Below are 4,872 nucleotides of genomic sequence, written 5' to 3'. Positions count from 1 at the left end.
TTAGGGTTAGATTAAGTCCTGAGGGTGGGGGCCTTCATGATGGGATTAATGCCCATATAAAAAGGAGACGAGACTGGGCTCTCTGCGTGCACACACTGAAGGAAGACCATGTGAGGATGTAACCAGGAAGAGGGGTCTCTCCAAGAATCTGACTGTGTTGGCTCCCTGATCTCAGACTTCCAGCCTCCAGAACTGTGAGAAATAAATGTCTCTTATTTAAGCCCCCCGGTCTTCTGTTATATGTAGCAGCCTGAGCTCGCTAAGACAGCATTCCAACAAATCCTTTATAATACTATCTTCCAGAGGTTCATGTATTAGTTTCCTATTTCCGTCATAACTAACTACCACTGATTTAGTGGCTTAAAGCAATTTAGATTTATTATTTTACATTTCTGGAGGTCAGAAGTCCAAAACCAGTCTCACTGGTGTAAAGTTAAGGTGACAGAAAGGCTGATTCCTTGTAGAGGTTCTGAAGGGAGAATCTGTTCCCTTGCCTTCTCCAGCTTCTCTAGGCTGCCTGCATCTCGTGGCTTATGGTCCCTTCTTCCATCTTCAAAGCCAGCAGCGTAGCATCTTCCAACCTCTCTCTCTCTTTGTTTCTGTTGTTACATCACCTTCTCTCACTCTGAGGCTCTGGTCTTCCTCTTGTAAAGACCCTTGTGGTTACATTGGGCCTACCTGAACAATCCAGGTTAATCTCTCCATCTCAAGATCCTTAACAAAATCACATCTGCTAAGTTCCTTTTAACATGTGAGGTTTGGGTGATTAGGACAAGAACCTCTTTGGGAGGTCATTATTCTGTCTACCATAGTTTGTCTCTATAGTTTTTAATGCTGTGGTTGTAGTAATACTGAAATATGATTTCCTTCAGTGAGCACCATAATAGCAATGTTTCCCCCGGGAAGTCTTTGTCATCTTCTTTCCTCAAGGCCATGAATGCCCCAATAGGGGGATGTGCCTCAGTTTGCTCAAGCTGGAAGCCAGCCTGTAATGCATTCAGGGCTGCTATACATCTTTCTGAAGCCAGCATTCCCCATACTTGGGATTATTACCTTAGCATAGGTTCCAAGGAACAGGTCAAAGGGAGTAGGCTCATGATTTGTATTACATATTGCCTCATTGCTTTTCAGAATTGTGTTATTTTACATAATCTCTCTTAATTAACCTCATTTGCTTTTCTTAAAAATAAAAAATACTCTGTTTTTATAGTAAAGGTATTATGTCCTCATTAAAGAATATTTGGGAAATATAGAAAGAGCCAAAGGGGGAAAAAATCCCTCATAGTCCTATAAATTGAAACACAACTTTCACTAATACTTAATGCAATTCTTTCTAATATTTCTGTCTTTGTATAATTTAAAAAAACATGGTTATAATACCGGAACTTCTGGTAGCTATTTTAGATGTGGGACAGACACCTCATGTTTTTGGATATGCAGGAGAATAACTTTTATTGTACTTATCTTGGGATGGCTCCCATCCATTTTCCCAATTGATTTCTGTTCTCCATGTCACTCAGAACCTGGAGACCTGGCCAGGCCCTTCCCTGGATAATGAGTGACAGGGCATAATGTGGGGAGTATGGCCTGAGATTCTTGACCACAAATCCTCAATCTTGACTCCTCCTACTCAGTCTCTAGTCTGAGAAATGGTTAGAAAGATTAGATTTTATGACAGTTCAGCTTTGTAATCCAATTCATTGATGCTGGTTACAAGCAGACTACGTTTAAAAATTAATTTTTTGCACCTTCCATTTTCCATTTCTACTTTCATGGACCCCATCTTCAAGCTGTGGTTACCTGACAAAGACAGATTAAGAAATCATGTTGAGAAAGTCCTGGCCACAGCAGTCAGACAAGAAAAAGAAATAAAAGGAATCCAAATTGGAAAGGAAGAAGTAAAACTGTCGCTATTTGCAGATGACATGATACTGCATATAGGAAATTCTCAAGATGCCACCAAAAAACTACAACTCATCAGTGAATGTGGTAAGGTTGCCTGATATAAGATTAACATACAGAAATCTGTTGCATTTCTATATACTAACGAGGAACTATCAGAGAGACACCAAGAAGAATACAATACATAGGACTAACTCTAACTAAGGAGGTGAAAGGCCTGTGCTCAGAAAACTATAAGACGCTGATAAAAGAAATGGAAGACAACATATTTTGACACTGGTCACCCATTCCAGTATTAAAAACAAAAGAAAAATCTTTTCTTCCCTGGATGTTGTACATTGTTCTGCTTGAAGGGAGGAAAGGAACTTAGAACCTGGAAGAAAACCTAATCCAAACTGGACTAAGTAAAAAGGGAGTTTTTCTTTCAAGATAGCAAGAAAGCACAGGGATTAGTCAGAGACAGGGCCCTATCCCAGAACAAGATGTCCTCAGGACCTGGTTTCTGTCTCTGTTTTGTGAGCTGGCTTCATTTTTAGGGAAAGTCTCTATTTCAGTAGCCCCAGGCAGTCTGACAGGATCTCACTGGTCCACTGCTGTAGCCAGGGAGTGCAGTGCTCTGATTGGTCAGCTCTGCCAGAGGGTCACCCCAAGGATGCCCTGAAGTCAGGGATGAAGTCAGCTCCATGAAAGCTTGTGGACTGAGAGGAGAAAGAAAAAGGTCATTTCCCTAAAGGAAAACTGTTAGACTTGACCTGGATTTCTTAGTTTGAATTTTCAAGAGTGGACCTGATTGGCTGGTCTTGGGTCAGGTGCCCACCCCCAACTCAATCAGCTGTGGCAGATGGAGTGGAGGCTGGGCTGGCTGTGGGGCTAGTGGTAGTGTGGTTAGCCTGGTAGCACAGGCTGCCTTTGCTCAGCATTTCCCTCAGTGTTGTGGTGGGGAGGGGTCCACACTAGGGCCTGAGGGTGTCCGTGTCCTACCTGATTCCTTCAGTTTTCTGAGTGCTTACTTGTATGTGTTAAACTCACAACAGCCCTATGAAGTTGCAGCTGAGAGGTTAGGCCTGTTGCCCAGGGTCACACAGCCAGTAAGTGACTGAAAGGGCACTCAGGTAATTCATCTGAAAGTGGCACCTAGGGGAGCCCCAGAAGGGACCTGGAGCAGGTGGGGCATGGGGAACTCTCCCCAGGCTGAAGGTCCTGAAAGGGGGGTTGACAGAGAGGTGCTGGAGGAGGCAGAGCACCTTGGACATTTGGTCCAAGTGTCATACCTGGGCTTCAGTGACCCAGGGCAGACATCTTCTTCTAGCTCATGTGAGGCTTCTGAAGCTGTGTCTTTTTCAAGAGCCATCTGGTCCTGCCTGTTTCCCTGAGGTCCTGTCCTGCCTTCCTGAGGTCCTGTCCTCCCAAACTCTGCTTCATTGCACTGGTAGGTGATTCAGTGGCTTTCCCTGCCCGAACTTCTCTAGGAGTGGGCGGGGATCTTTATGTGGGGGTGGGGACAGCCAGGTTGGGGAGCCCTGAGTCCCCAATCAGTCACGGGGCAGGTCATGAGCCTGGGGAGAGTTCTAGCATTGGTCCTCTACTCTCCAGGACCTCAAGGGGCCCACAGGGTCTCCCTCACACTTTCAATCAGATCTGAGCCCCTATAGGTGTCAGGACACCTTGTCCACACCCCCTCTCCCCCGTAAGTAAGTTCCGTTCTTTCTCAACACTTCGCGCCCGCTGAAAACACCAGTTGCCACTTTCCCATTGAAGCTGCCACTTCCTTCCAGTAACCTGTCCTGATTGCCTTTTCACATACTCCAGTTGCCTGCTTCTTTAATTTGTGCCACAGCTGGTTGTGAGCGAGTGTCCTGATTCTACAGGCTGGCGCCTCCTCCAAGGAGCCCTAGACGCCTCCAGCCTTGGAGAACGTTTGTTGGCTGAAGGCGAGGGATGTGCAGAACCTCATCCAGCCACGAATTCGTTAATTCTGCAAGTCTCCTAGGGGTGGGCCGCATAGGCCTAGCGAGGCAACGCCGCAGGCTTTAACCGAGCCCAGCGGGGAGGCAGGTCCCTACTGAATGCGGGTTCCTGGAGGAGCCCTCGGCTGGTCCGCGCGCCGTGCGACCCAGCAGAGGACGTTCTTGCAAAACACAGTTTACTTTTTTCACTTTTCAGATGCTTGAAAATGGCGGCTAGCAGCTTCGCTACAGGGGATAACTGCTCTTCTTGAGTGCGCACAGGGGTTTTCTCGGCACTTCATTCTCTGCCACCGCAGGGATCTGAGAGCCCGGCGCGGCAAGAGGGAAGGTCGAAGGCACCGGAAACACTGTGTCGGGAGCCGGGAGTCAGGAGCCGAGAGTCAGGAGCCAAGGAAGAACGGTCGTGGACGCTCCTCTGTATCCCAGCCGCTTCAGGCGCCCATTTTCCCAGCCCAGGCTGTGACACGCCACAGGGGCTCAGAGCCTTATTAAACACCCTGCGCGGGCTTTGCTGGGGGCGATCACCCCTTCCACCCAGGCCAGGCCTTGGTCCAGTGACACCCGCCACACCAACTCCCGGGGGGAAGGGTACTGTCTTTCAGGCCCGAGACTGAGCAGGAGGCCCAGGACCCCGCGTGTCTTCTAATAGAGTTGGGGACCTAGGCCACCGCTCAGCCAACCGGAAGACCCCTCCCTCCTCAAGTGCTTCAACCAGGCGGGATTTCCAGCAAGGACTGCCCGCGCGGGTGGCGACACGCGTGTCCCTGCGCACGCACACAACTGTGCGCACGTCAGCTCCACGCCATCCCGCCGCTCCGTGCCAAGGCGCACGCAGCCCTCACGCGTGTCCGCACACGCCCGTGGGCACACGCGTCCGCCGCGGGGACTGAGGGGCCCATAAAGGTCTACGCGCGGCTCGGGAAAGGGAAGTGGACCGGGGCCGGGCTGGGCCAGGCGGGGCGGGGCCGGGCCGGGTCGGGGCGGTGTCCCGGGAGGGCCCAAG

This window comes from Camelus bactrianus, chromosome 3 (assembly GCF_048773025.1).
Source record: "Camelus bactrianus isolate YW-2024 breed Bactrian camel chromosome 3, ASM4877302v1, whole genome shotgun sequence".
In the NCBI taxonomy this organism is placed as follows: Eukaryota; Metazoa; Chordata; class Mammalia; order Artiodactyla; family Camelidae; genus Camelus; species Camelus bactrianus.
Note: the sequence above shows the minus strand (reverse complement) of the source record.